Source organism: Drosophila tropicalis, unplaced genomic scaffold, assembly GCF_018151085.1.
Source record: "Drosophila tropicalis isolate 14030-0801.00 unplaced genomic scaffold, ASM1815108v1 contig_878, whole genome shotgun sequence".
Taxonomy (NCBI): Eukaryota; Metazoa; Arthropoda; class Insecta; order Diptera; family Drosophilidae; genus Drosophila; species Drosophila tropicalis.
The window spans coordinates 17,264,421-17,279,849 of NW_027173374.1; the positions used below are offsets into that span (position 1 = coordinate 17,264,421).

Below are 15,429 nucleotides of genomic sequence, written 5' to 3' on the forward strand. Positions count from 1 at the left end.
GCACAGATTTTTCATTTGGCATAAATGTCATTCACATATTGCGCATACGCCACCAACAACCCACTGAATATAAATATATCAGCTACCGCATATAAACGTATGTATGCATGTGTGTATGTGTATGTGTGTGTGTGCGAGTGTGTGTCTATATGGATGAGTTTTGAAATGATTTTCATGCATTTGATTGTATTATCAACACACTGATGCGTTTACCATCAATAAATTTGATGACATGAATATCAACATGGATACTAGTTGTGAATATAATTGTAGATATGACGGTTATGATGGAAACTATATGCAGATGAGGCTGCGTCTTCTCTCCTCTCTGCTGACTTTAAATTCGATTTTAATTGCATTAATATTCGTGGTGTGGGTGTGTGTCTGGATGAAACTCGAAGCAACTGCGTCACAGTAAGTCATCATCATCATCATCATCATCGTTATCGTTGTCCTTGTAGCCGGCAAATTTCTCGCTGGCAATCTGCGCAATTCAATTTGTCACCAGCCTCCCCCTTAAATGCCACGCCCCTCCCACAAGCCACAAAAAAAATTCTCAATATCAATTTCAATTTTCGTCTTTCTGGCAATGGGTATTATGAATTTTACACAAAGCTTGCCACATCTCAAGATTGTTGAACTCAACTTCTCATTGGCAAGGCTTAAGTCAAGAGGCTTGGCAATCTGCTCAGGTAAATTAGTTTCAGAAATTTGATCGGTTAGGGTACTCTCTTTATTTGCTTTTCTGTCCTGGTCGCTTAAACCGCGATGTGTATTTGTTATTGTTGTTGTTGTTGTTGCTGCCATTAAGACCCTTTTTCTTCTCTCTTGCCTCCTACTATATTCAATTTAGGGTAAAATTCTTTAATGCGCACACGTTTGCCGGGTCTGGGCGAGAGTCCTGGTATGAGCAGAAAAGAGGCCACTTGGGCACTTTGGACTCATAACCATTTTTGATTATATTGGCGCCGTTAGAATTCTCTGTCCCCTCTCCGCTTTTCGACACTTTGTCTCATTTTTGGCAATTTTTAAGCAATTCAATTTAATTTTATTAGTTTTGGCAAAACTCAAACAACTGGGACAACAATAACAAGGTAGCCCCGCCCCTTTTTAGACAACCCATCCCAAGTTGACCTCATAAAACCAAAGGCAAGAGCATTCATAGATACAGATATACAGATACATATTTATATGACATTTGTTATACTTTTCACTGGCCTTATTCACCCTCTTCCGCACTTTGGCTTTATCTATCTCTGTCTTTATATGTATTTATATGCGATTTTTTGTTATTTTATTTTATTTGTCTCGTCTTCTCGCCCCCAATGGACCGACGTACATTGTCGCCGTCATCGCCAGCGTCTCCAACGTTTTGCCACATAAGTTTTAAGTCATAAAAAGTCCATAAAATGCATTGGCAACTGTTCCTGTTTCCCTGAGAATTGGCTTAGTCCCCATCCGCCTCATTCTCCACCTCTTGCTTCATATAATAGTTAGTTTGTTGTTTTTGATATTTGATTTTATTGTTACGATTGGCAAAAATGATGTGGCAAATGATGTTTTCCTTTTGGATCGTCATAGAATATGTGCGACATGGACGCAGGAGATAAACATCCACCAAAAAACACACTCTCTCTTTCTCTCTCTATCTCGTTGTCTCTTTATGAGTGTGTGTGTGTGTGAATTATACTCAAAAGTTGTCCACTTAAGGGTCAATTAATTTTACGGCTTAATTATACAACTGGGACCCGCATTGTCCAACTGGGCAATGGCCCCAGCGGCAAGTCCAGTCATATTTTTGTGGGCTTTATTCAAAAAATGTAATAATATTACAGATGTCATGTAATGAGCATATAAAAATCGCATAAAATTAGTCACTGAGAGATATGCGTGAGCTGAACGCATTTAAAAACAATTGGGATGAAAGTTGCCTTTGAATGAACTAGAATGCGATTAATTAAATGCATTTAAATATTGAATAACAACGAGAAAAACAAGTCAATGGACTAGGGAGAGAGAGAGAAAGAGAGAGAGCGAGAGAGAGAGAGAGAGAGAGAGAGAGAGACAAAGAAATGGGATGTGTGGGTTTGTGTGTGTGAAGTCAACTTCAGTCAGTTCCTTTGGAAACTCTAGTAGAAAAATGAATGGGTAAAGCAAACGCCGAACGACGAGCAAAACATTTTTAACTTCCGCATGAAATCACGTACAAGTTGGCTCAAATGCGCTTTTATACTTGGTTTCTCGTCGTTTGTTTTTATTTTTAGTTTTTTGTACGTATTGTGTGCGGCTATTGATTACTGTTGTTGGGCTAAATAAAGAACTTTGTCCTAGGACCTGTAGGAACTGATACTTATTCAATAATTTTATGCGCTCGATTGCAAAACCTATTTATTGAGACCAAACCATTAAAGCATTAAACGAAATTCAACAAACGACAAAAATTTACGAGTTTACGAGGTATAGTAAATACCTAATATGTTATATGCGAATCTTTATCGAAATTGCTGCATTTCATTTCACAACAAACCGGACTTTACCTAAAACGTACGCCATAAAAATTCAGTGTTAGTAAGAGCTAAAGAGAGTAGGAGGGTGGGATGAGTACGAAAAAGAGGTTGGTGGTGAAAACCAAAACCAGCAACCAGCTAAAAACAAATCGAATTGAACGACCAAGCCAAATCAATGCCCGCAAATGGCATTGAACAACAAGAGCAAAAACGCCACTGCCAACGGCGACAACAGCAACAGCAACATCAGCAACAGCAACAGCAGTCACAACTGCAGCATGTACAACGATATTTTAACAATGAAATGTATGGCTGTATACCCTGTAAATAACTAGCTCGATTGTTAACGCATTTATCCTTGTTATTCTATTTCATTGTAGCATTTCCTTCTTTCGTATTTACCTCAAAGTGGGTAGAAGGAATTAAAGAGAACGCCAAAGGATGCATATCTTAAAAATGAATGAGAATGTTGTAAAGGAGAAATTCTTTGTGAAGTCAAATTTGAAATGGTCGCCTGTAGATATAAATGATTCGAAATGAAATGTTATTTATTGAATGCGAATTATGATGATTGATTGTACTAATGGTTGTGGTTGCTTACATTCCATAATACTTTCCAGATATAATTTCCATTTCTAGGGTGTTGATTTGCTGTTGTATCAACAATCAGTTTGGCTTGGTGACCAGAAGGGTGGTGGTGAGGGAGGAGCGGTTGGGCATAGCGGTCTCGACGACATGCAGGTTCGTAAATTCAGAGATAAACATAAATCGAGCGTAATTCGGGAATAAAGCGCTGCAGCTGTGCACTATACGAGTGTAGAGCCAGCTGTCTACCCCATAGCCCAGCCTCTTTCTCTTTCTCTCTCACTGTTACCATCGTATTCGCATTCGCGTGGCCGATTATTTGACCGGATCGATTAAAAATTGCAAAGCTGCCGCCAAGCAGCCACCATTTGCCAATCCAACCAAAATCAGACGAAAAAGTACCCAAAATATAAAGAGAAAAATATGTGACAAAGGGAGAGAAAACGGCTTAGAGTTACCCTGCAACTGAAACAATTAAAGAATTTGCTTATATCCCCATTATTGCTTTGCTGACTGACCAAAGGTTCCAGATCGATCTCCATTATTAGATCAAGAATAAATATATAATGAGTGTTATCGCAAATGCTTACCTCTCTCAAAAGGCTCAAGGTTAGGGAAAAATGGACTGGTGTGGGTCTTGACCGATTGAGTCGATGTTCCGTGTTACAGCTTACGGATCCGACCCAAAATGGGGCATTAATTGTGGCCAACAGGTGTTCAATTTACGTGGCCCCAGCCCCTTCCCACTTATGAGCCCTCTTCAAGCCTGTGACAAGCCTTTGATGTGCCTGCTTAAGACGTAAGCAATTCTGCAATCGGCTTACAATGATTGCTTTTCTTGCTTCTCCATCCACCACCCGTCACACTCTTCTGGCGGATGTTGCGGATCCTACTGCTCTGTTGTTGTCATGGCCACCACGACGCACTAGAATTATTATTCAGAAATCAGATTGTTGCCCAGAGAGTCAGAGACAGAAAGCCCAAGCAAGGAGAGACCGAAACAAGCATGAGAATGTTTTAATTACAAATTCTTGACATGGTTTTATGCGCAAAATTTTCTTTGTATGTACATATGTGTGTGTGAAGGTATGTGAACAATGTCAAAGGGGGTTATGGGTAAAACGACATCGTAGTGTCCTTGCACTGAGTCTTTAAAGGATGCTACTGACCCTTGCCGTTGCTGCTGCATTGTCTATCAATAAATTTTCCTTATTGGACATTGGCAACGTTTGCATTTCCGTCGCGCAGGCGGAAAAACCAAAACGAACCATCATGGAGGGAGGAACTACATTCGAATACTGCAGTTCTCGCTATCTCTCTCTCTCTTTCTCTCTCTCTCTTGTGTAACGGACTGGGCCACCTGTTTTTTTAGATTGGCTATTGGCTATTGCCAAAATCATGGCAGCTACCGCATTGTATAATTAATATGCTTGCGATTATATTGAACAACAATAAGCAGCATGATTTGGCTATTGCGCACAAACAGGCATAGTAATTGTCCTTGAAATCGTATGGCAAACATTGCATTATCCTCAAAAAAAAAAATTAAAACCGGGCAATTAATAATGCCTCGGGACTATCTCTAGGGATCGGTGCCCTTTCTCTCTCCCGCTTTCGCGTTTGTTCCATTTTATGGCACTGATACACGCAAGGCCAGCTGTCGAACAGAGCCATCCCTCGGACATTGAGCCTCACCCACCCAGGGCAGCAGCTGCTGCAGCATTTATGAGTTATTTGGAAAGGACAATGGGTGAGAGGGTGCGAGGAACCGCCCGTTCTGTCCCGTTCTCGGTCGTTGCATTTTGTGACAGCGGGCCGTAAAATTGTTTTGGCCCTTCGCTAATTTATCTACAGCATTTGACTAATTTATGTTATTGCCGAGTTTGTTTGGCTCCATGCTTAAATCATATTGACAAATGAACACAAAGCCAGAACGGACAAACGAGCAACACGAAAATATCCATTTGCCTACACATTTTTAAAGCCACCGACGGACAATTCCAAAAACGAAGTGAAGGCAAAAAAACGAGGAAATTCAACTGGGGAATAAATAAAATTAACTACGAGTTGCGGTTACACATTCCAATTTGCTGTTGTTGCATTTTATGCGGCTGTGAAAGAGGCGGCTATGAAAATAAAGTGGCCGTCTCTGAAAAAACCCTCAATTCTGCCCCTACCGACTATACATACTACGTAATAGTAGTAGTAACGGGTATATAAAAAAATGCCAACAAATACAATGCTCAATTGCGAAAGCTTTAAAAAAGAGCAACAAAGTTGTGTCCACGAGGCGAGAAGTTGGTGGCGAGAGAGGGAGCAGAGAGGAGAAGGATTTGGGTATGGTGGGCAGGTGTTTGGAGCTGGCAAAAGGGAATTCAGAAAAGGCATAAAAGCATGGCATACACCAACACACATTTATACACCCGCCCCTCCCACTTCTTTTCCCATCCTTTTGCTCTTTCAATTTCCATCTTCCATCTCATTCCTGGCCGTTGTCTCCATTCAGTCTCACCCTACCAGCTCGTCGCCTTTTGTTGGCGTCCACACAATAGTTTGCGTTTTAAACAAATGAAAAGCGCAGCCAAAAATAAAAGCCCAAACAATTTTATTGAAGATTGTGAAACGCACACACACTCAAACTCAAACGCGCATAGATAGAGAGACACACTTCCTCATACCTCCGCCACACACACACTCAACATGTAACACATGGCCGTAGGTCAGGATCTTACGGACGGGGATCAATGACTCCAGGTAAGAAAGTTTCCTTACCTAATAAAAGTAAAGCATGATATCATTTTATATATATAAAAGGTTGGCAAGTTTAAATCATTTCGAAGATCAACAACTAATTCATTTTCCCAACAACTAATTTTAGCAAATTGAAATAACGCATCAAAGAAAGAGAGGTAAAGTTGGAGGAGAGAAAACCAAATATAGAGAAATGGTTATCAAAGAGGTTTTTTTTTTTGTTAAGTCTACTAAGAAGGCTTAAAATTGCCATGTTGCTAAGCTGGCTCGCAATACTGCTTCAAATTATTCGCAGAATATAAACAAACAAAAAAAAAATAGAAAGAAACAAAAAATGGAAAGAAGCAAAGAAACGAAACTTCCATTGTGCGCCTCTGATGATGCAAAGTGGCAAGACAGACAGACGAACAGACAGGCAGCCAGCCACAGCCCAGTAAGGTACGCAAAAATGTTGCCAATCGAAATTCCTTGCCTGGATATATTCTACATTTTTTTCTCTCCTTTTTTTGTGTCGTTTTTGTTGTTGTTGTAATTGTTGTTGTTAGTGTGGAGCACTAGAGGAGAGACAAACAAACTGAAAAGCTGGTTTGTATGCTTGTGTGTGTATTCGAATTAAGTCCACTTGCTTCAAAAATTTTCAAACATCTCCTGCCATAATAAAGTGCGTTTTTGCCAGCATCCCTTGCGGGCTTCTCGCTTTCTCTTTCACCCTCTCTTTGTACTTTTTTTTTGTTGGGTTGTTGGTTTGTTGATTTGTTTCTTGTTTTATGTTTGTCAGATATATACGTATGTCTGTATACATAGTTCTAGTCGATTTTGTTGTAGTTTTTTAGTTGGCGTTGCCGTTATTGTTGTTTTTGCTGCTGCTGTTGATGTTGTCAGTGTGCTGACAGTGTTTGAGTTATTTCAGTATTTTGAGCAGCGTGCAACAACTCAGTGGTTGGCTATAAAGTTGCAACTATACTCAAATTGTTGAGCACACACATACACACACACACGTAGATTCCCACATAACCATACCAAAATACTAACACAGACAAAATATGCAATAAATTTATTTGCATTTTTCTTGCACTTTATAAAGACCACACATACACAATACAGACACAAACACACATACAGAGAAACAGGATTACCTTGCATTGCTATTCAGTTTGGCAAGAAACAAAGGACATCAAAAGCAAATATTTTCAATTTTTTCAATACAATCGAAACAAAAAAAATTTTAAAAATTTAAAAAGATTAAAATTTTGTTGATGTTCTTTTTCAATATTAGTTTGGTTAGAGTATGGGAAACGTCTATATTGCATTCAGTTCGCTCTTTTAGCGTTTTACCACAACGAAATTTCATTTGGCTCTTTCCCATAGATCGACCACCCGCCACATGCTTCAGACAACAGTGGGGCAAAAGTTTTATTTATTGCCAGTGTGTATGCAAAAACTATTTGAGGGCAACAATTTGCGCACTTTAAAACTCAAATGTTTGCCAGGCAACCGACGACGGCCAAGGACAATGGGCAATGGACAACGGGCAACAGGCAACAGGCTGTCCAACAGATAAGGTCCAAGTGGTCATTAGTGTCCCTGTCAACAGCAAATGTGAGCCTACCAGACTTGTTTCACTTTTTTATATACAGATACTTAAATATATACATATATGTATAAATAAAAGGGAAGAAGGCAACAAGGAGCAAGAGAAAAAAAAAACGAAAAACCAACCACTTGACCATAAACAAACTTCACACCTCTCATTGTGTTCCCCTCCAGAGGTAGGGAGAGCGGAACAGAGGAAACAGTGTGGAAAGAAGACCTGAAGTGGACTGAAATAAACACTTGGTCGGTCGTGTTGGCAGGCCAACGGTGACGAGGGAGGACGACAACGAAGCGCTGGTTGCCGCATTGTTGTATTGTTTGACAAAAGGCACAGGAAACGCAGCAGGGCAGGACACGCAGCCAGCCATAGGCGAGGAGGGATGGTTGGATGGATGGATGAAGGTGCGAGCGTTCACTAATGGGGTCCATCTTTGATGCGTTGCAAGCAGGATATCGCGCAGGATACACTCACTTTGAGTCTTTGGGTATTAGCCGCCAGCTGATGCAGTCCTTTTTAAAAATTTTGCACTTTGTTGGCTGAACAGATCAATTATCGGTAATTAGGCGAGCGTTTTTCAATTAGCCAACTGCCAATTGGTAAAGGGGACATACACAGTTAGCATTTGCGGCTAATGAGTAGTCCACTCACACACACACACACACACACACCACACTTATTGAAGGCGGGGACATGTGAAAAGTGTGAAATTATCAGCGTGAACGCGACCCAATTGACATTGACATTTATAATTACGTGCAGCCTGAATGCCACACAAAAGGTTGCAGCAGCAGGAGGCATCAACTAAATCAGCAGTCGATTGGACGCACTCAGACGCAATTGGTGGCATTCACAGATGCCATTCACAGACGCACACACAAACACACAGATATACCTACACTTGATAATTTCAATTCGCACAAAAGGGAAACACCGAAAAAGTCTCGAGTTTTAATGAACACTCTTCTTGGCCCCAAATAACATCAAATGTTACTGACAGCAGCCCACTGAGATGAATGCCAGCGCAGGGGCGGTGCCGAGCGAAGCAATTGAGGAACCTTATGGGTGTGGCTAATTATAAACAGATTGAATATTATAAAAATCAATTTTGCGGTGAGAAAAAAAAAATAAAACCAGAGGGCCGGGGCTAACTTCGACCGCGTCAAAGTTTGTATAGCCTTGCAACTTTTTTGGTAACTCTATCCTTACCTATTAGCCATCAATGTGGAAGAACGTTTTATCTAAAAAGGCTTAAGCTTGAGAAAGAAAGGCCTACAATCATAGGAAATAACGAAGATATTGATCAAAGTCACTGTTTTCCACCGATCGTTCCTATGGGAGCTATATGATATAGTCACCCGATCTTTATCAAATTCGGCACAGTCATTAACATATATATTAAATTAAGAAATGTTTAATTTAAAAGCAATCGCGTTAAAAGTAACGAAGTTATTTACAAAAGTCACTGTTTTCGACCAATCGTTCCTATGGGAGCTATATGATATAGTCACCTGATCTTGATCAAATTTGGCATAGTCGCTTATAGGCGTAGTAAACTCTCTAATATTAAGTTTCACGACAATAGCTCAGAAAATAACGAAGGTATTGAGAAAGTCACTGTTCGTGACTTGGCCGTTTGTATGGGAGCTATATTATATAGTCACCCGATCTTGATCAAATTTGGCATAGTCGCTTATAGGCGTAGTAAACTCTCTAATATTAAGTTTCACGATAATAGCATAGAAAATAACGAAGTTATTGAGAAAAGTCACTGTTCGTGACTTTGGGGTTTGTATGGGAGCTATATGATATAGTGGTCCGATCCGGCTGAATCCGAGATATACAACGCCTGCAGTATATACAAGCCTACGTGCAAAATTTCAGCTCTGTAGCTCTTACGGTCTAGGAGGAGTTTGCGTTGATCCAGACGTCTCGTCGTGCTGATCAAGAATATATATACTTTGTATGGTCGGAGATGCTTCGTTCTATGCGTTGCATACTTCTGACCAAAATTAATATACCCTTTTTGCAAGGGTATAACGAGAAAAAATGTGTGCTCTGACAGGAAAACAAAGGCAACGACAGCAACCCATAACTGGGAGCAAACTATTGGGATGGGGCAAGTAAATATTTTTAATACGCTACAATATTAAATACACAAAACTAATGATCAAACAAATAACAGCATTTATATTGGAATAGAATAACTGATGTCTTTAAAAGTGTAAAAATAGAAAAATTCTTAGGAGTAAAAATTATTCAATTGAAAACCGACATTAAAACACATTTTTAAAAAGGATCGCAGTCAGAGTATAAGAAATTCGTGTGTGTAATGTGTCATGATTTCCTTGTTGAAAGACTCTTAGCAAATGGCTACCATATGCTCGAGAAGGGTCTGACAAACGTGTTTGCTGCCGTTGCTGCTGCTGCTGCAACTACTCCTGCCGATGTTGTTCGCTTTTGACACGCCAACCTGACCGCAAATGAGACAGTGTCTACTTCTCATCGTCATCTACAACTCTTATGTTGTGTGCATCTCTCTTTTCCGGTAAACGCCCACACTGTACACTCTATACTAACGTACTTGTTGTAATACATTCTTATAGGAACCTTCCTACCCACCTAGGTAGATAGATAGCTGGGTACGTATGTATGTAGGTATGTAGTTTGTAGTATGTAGCCCATCAATAACTTGCAATTAAGCAACCTTCATAAAAGGACAACAACGAAGTAAAAAAAAAGGTGTCAACTTTTAGTTGCCCCATTAGAGACATCATTTTAGGAACATATTTTCATCAAAGTGGCAAACAAACAAAGTAAACGAGCACCAGCAACTTTGTCTCTTACTCTCTCCCAGGGAGATTTTGATCTTAAGCTGCTTTCCCACATAGTTGTGGACCACAATTGAATTCCCCTGCGGTTGTCCAACCCTCCTATTCCCCCTTCACAACCTAACGACTTCTGGTACTTATGTTTGTAATTTATATTTATGCCCCCATCCCAGTTTCAATCCAAGTTCAACGTTTTACTTATCGCTCTCTCCACATCTAGTATCGAAGTCTATCTATAAAAAGTCGAGCCGCATTTCGCGTTGATTATATTTGATTTATATGACAACAAAGCCTCATTCTCAGCCTCAGAGCAATAAGCCATGAGGGTTGCCATTGCCGTTGCTGTGGTTAGAGATGTGTTAATCCCGAGAAGTCAGCTTCTGCTCTAGGATTCGCTTTCATCTTGGTGACTTTGTGACTTTTGGTGGCAGTTTTAATTGAGCATCGAGCTAAAGTGAAAAACGACACCCATATAAATCAAGTGCCCAGTCAAACCGTCACTTCATCACTTACACAGTCAGTCAGGCAGACAGTCACCCAGTCAGTTAGTCAACCGCAGTGTCCAGCTGTCAATCATTTAGTTTGCTGCATAAAAAAGGGAAATGACAATTTAACGGCAGCTATCACAAAATAGCTACCCTTTCATGACTTTCAGGACTTCATTAGAGGCGAAAAGGAGAAACCCAAAGGCGGAGGGTAGAACCAAAAAGTGATAGCCGCTTTTAATGAGCCATCCACAAATTGGTAGAAACAGCAGGAAGGGCCACTGGCAGGCACAGAAGAGCCACGTGACATGACAGTTGAAGATTTTTCTTTTTGTCAAGCTAAGCGGGCGTTGTCTTATGATGATTTTCTGGGATTGTTAGTGCAAAGTTGTTGAAATCTTGTGATGCATTAAAATTTGCAACTTTTGACTTTGCTTTGTGTCGGGTCTCTTTCTCGATGGATATCTGTATGTGTGTGTGAGAGTGAGTGAGTGTGTGCTGGTGTGTGAGTGACAGTTGTGTGTCAGTGGCACGTTTCGCAGGCTTTTAGACGCACATTGGGGTAAGTTATGCAAATGTCGCTCTACTGCGTAGCTGTCTCGGGTTTTTAATGAGCACATACACACAACAGTCTGTGTGTGTGTGTGTGCTTATAAGGAAAAAACGTGTTTACATATGGCATATAGCACCTCAATTAGCTGGCTCCTTATATAGGCTAAAAGCCCATTTGCCATTCAATCATCAAGTTGCCATAAATTGCATTCTAAAAGCATTTGGACCACTAACTTCCACCCCTGCCTTCTCAGAGGCATGTTATCCTTGATCCTATTCGCACTTTTTCTTCTTTTACTTTCTCTCGTTGTAACATTCAGGTGGAAGCATAAACGTGTGAAGGTTGTGTCACATTGCATTGCCCCGCAGGTTTTGTTGCAACAACGGCAAGAACAACACACAATGGGAGCGCGTTAAAAGGCTAATGCCCCAGGCGACGGGGGTCTACATGGATAGGTGCAACAGCTTGCCAACTGAATTACTTTCTACATGAATATAGTATGAATGTATATACATTTGTGTGTAGTCAGATTCACGACAATATGTGTTGCCCTTTTTTGTGCCTGCCCATTTGTAGCTCTTTCAATTTGTTGCCAATGGCAACATTAATTTCCAGCAACACTTGACGAAAGCAACATTTAGCTGGCAACTTGGAAACAAGTTGCTGAAATACTAATGTCTATTGATGTTTAGAAACAAATTTTATCTAGGGATAATTACTTAAATTTAAACGATTTGCATTACCGACATAACATTAACAGAGAATGTAGTTGATTTTTAGAAAATCTGTTTCTAATGCTGCCCTTTGGCTTCATTTATTGCAGAATAACCAGCGAAACCCAATTTGTTAATCAGGCTCTATATATACATAACATGGGAGTAATATAACTAAAATCCCCATGATAATCTTCTTAGCAGCACATACATAAGTATATTTACTTATGGGGGACAAGGTGACAATAGTTTGCCTTATGGCCAATTTACTGTCGATAATCCCAGTACACATATTGTGTGTGTGTTTGTGTGTCTGTCTGTTGACCAAATAGATATAACTCAATTATGTGGTTAGTTATGGTCAATAGCTTCTTCCGCTTACGCTTTTCAAGCCAAAGTACACGGGGAACGGAGCATTGGGCGGCGAGCGTTAGTGGTGAATGACCGACCCCTATGTAATCAACAAGGCGAAAAAAGGCTTTGGGGCCACTTTGCTGTCAAATTAGTGCCTAGTTTTGGGCGCATAATTGGCCATGCCAAAAGTTTTTACACGCAGGCATAAAAGATTTATGGAAATTATGCATGAAATTACAAGGTTAGAGAGAGATAGCCAAACAGAGACTAACACAGAGAGACGCGAGTATGCTCAGATTTATGAGAGGTCCTAATAAATCACACACACAGACAACACTCACACATAACCGCACACTGTTGTCCATTAATTGGCTGCAAACAAAACAACAGTTAAATAGTTGCCAAAGGTCACGTCTTCGCCATTGTGAGGCAGCAACATGTTGCTAAGCTTAAAAACACGAGCAACATTTCCCATAAACACTGAGCGAGAATGTGACAGAGAGAGAGCGCAAGAGAACTACACTACCAGAGAACATTCGGTTCGGCTTGCCACGGCTTCGCTTCGGGCAGCCGAATGCCAAACGAATGGGCCAAAACGGTGAATGATTTAACGACAGGCATCAGCTTTGCCAGGCGCTCCTGCTGTATCACCAGCAGCAGCAGCAGGCACCGAGCAGCAGCAGCAGCCAGGCAGCGGCAGCTGCGTTTGTTGTGAATTAGTTCTTATCCGTGTCTCGTTGCGTTTGGTTCGTTGAGCGGGCGCGTTTCGAAAACGACAACGGCAACGACCTATCTCGACGTTTACGACGCGCACAGCTTTCCGGACAGCAATAGAAACGAAATGTTTATAAACAAAAAGTTTGCAACTAATGTCTTCAATTAGACAAAGCCTACAAAAAAAGCAAAACTAAAAGCATCCCAAAGTGCGTGACACTCTTTTCTGCGTGTGTCTGTGTGCGTGTATTTTCCTTTTCTTTTTAAATGGCAAGCATCAGTTAAGTGCGTATACCCCCAATAGCCCCACCCAAACATCGCAACCCTCCCATCGACTCTGCTAGGACCGGCCAAAAAAATTTATAGACATCTTCTTGGTTCTTGGGTTTCGCCTTGTGCCGGTTTTTTCGCTTTTTTTTTTTTGCTCAGCGCGCGTGTGATTAGTCGACTTGACTGCCTGGGGCAGACATTTAGTCAGTCAGTCAGTCAGTTAGTCGGTCTGCTTAATTTCGCGAAAGAAATAAACAAACAAAACACTCGAGGAGCAGATGAAAATCGGCAAAAAAGAAAGAAAATTCTCCTTTGCAGAAAAATCAAATAAGAATTGAAAATTTAGGGCAAAAGCGGATTACGAGAATTGTTGCCAGCAACAACAATAGGAAAAGAAAACCTCACAAAAAAAAAAAAAAATAACAGAAAAGGAAAATGCGAAAAATTCCCTTTTGATACAAAAAATAAAGTGCGCGGCAACAACAACAACAACTTTTGGTGTTCTGGCAAAAGAAAAGTGAATTGCGAAAAATAAAAAATTGTAACAAGCAAAAAGATAAAAGATAACAAACAACATTCAGTCAGTGAACGAGCAGCGTGTGGCAAATAATTCAAATGGAATTTTAAATGCGTCATGCAGGCTCATTAACATTTTCTCCGCCCTTCCCCCGCCCCCTCCCCACATTCGGCCCCACAAGTTTAACCACCTACAAAAACCGAATTCGATTCACTACGATTGCGTGTTGGTCATCAATTAATTTGCTGCCAGCATCAGCATCTCTTGCAACAACAATACGATATAATTTTCGCACTTGAAGCGTTATAGCAAAAAGGAAAATCTTCAATCAACAATAACCAAACAAATTAATGACACTGTAATATGCTGCGGTTTTATTTGTAGTGGTCAAGCGTATCTATAACACACTCACTCTGTATCTGTATCTGCCAGATAGTTATTGGGACCAGATACGAACTGTTGCTGCTTAAAGCGGTCGCGTGCCATAATAATTAATCACAATTGTCATATACGTCGTGCGGGAGTGAGTAAGTGAGAGGCAGACAGAGATAGTGTATACAAAATTGTTCTGACTCTGTCTCTGGGTCAGTGCATTAGAACAAAAACTATAGAGAAAAAAAAAACCAAGCAAACCAACCAAACATAAATTAAAACTTAAAGCAACAAAACCAAAGAATAGAAGGGCCTGGAAACTTCCTTGCCCAGTTCTTTTTCTTCTTTTTCAACTACTTGGATTAGCAAAACAGAAAACTTTTTCCAGTTTTCGACAGGGTAAGTTCAACTTGGGGTCGCACTAATTTGTAACTATAAGCCAGAAGATTACATCTTTTAACTATTAAATGCAAGGATGCAACAAGAATCAATCAGATTTTCAATTTTAGATATACGAAAAATGTATAAATACTAAAACAATCTTTCATTTTGAGTGGGTTTGGCTTGGGTTGTGGAGGAATTCGATTTTTCCTTAGTGAAACTAAGGTAAACATCTTGTGGCTAGATTTGATCAAACTTGAGACTTTGTTGACACATTTTCACAGTTTTGTTTCATCGCCCAAAACAATTTTCTCACTACCTTGGAAACAATTGTGAGTGTCTGCCTGTATGTATGTATGTGTGACTGAGTGCGTGTGTGGCAGACCAACCACAAGCCGGTCAAATCTTTGGATGAGTTTTCCCTAAGCGCCTCTCGGCGACTTATGTTTTTATGTGTAGACAACTTCTGAAAAAAATTCGTAAGGAGAAGAAGAAGCACACATCCTTGTACATATGTGGCATCTGAATGTATGTAGTTGTAGGTTGGTAGGGGGTTTGCATGTTGGGTATGTATAAGTAAGTATAAAAAGCAAATCACAAAATCCACTGTACCCTCCCACCGCCTTCTCCCCTCATCCGTGGCATACGCTATAAACTCATATAAATGCTACCGCCGCAGGATATTTGCAAAGCCAACTCGAGCTCGAGCCAGAGTCGGCCCAAATACAAGCCCCTCACCTCATCACCACACACACACACACACACACACACATGTCCGGAGTATAGTCTATTAAAGCAAATAGAA

At 40.4% G+C, this 15,429-nt stretch overlaps 1 protein-coding gene and 1 long non-coding RNA gene across 2 annotated transcripts in view; one reads left to right on the forward strand and one right to left on the reverse strand.

The window, feature by feature from the left end:
- The window catches only part of LOC137585638 (uncharacterized), a 97,661-nt gene that overhangs the window by 70,116 nt on the left and 12,116 nt on the right, over positions 1–15,429 (reverse strand). The gene's annotated exons all lie outside the window — the stretch shown is intronic.
- The window catches only part of side (sidestep), a 68,690-nt gene continuing 66,372 nt past the window's right edge, over positions 13,112–15,429 (forward strand). The window contains 1 exon segment of the mRNA XM_068301468.1: positions 13,112–14,642. The gene's annotated coding sequence lies outside the window, so the exon portion shown is untranslated.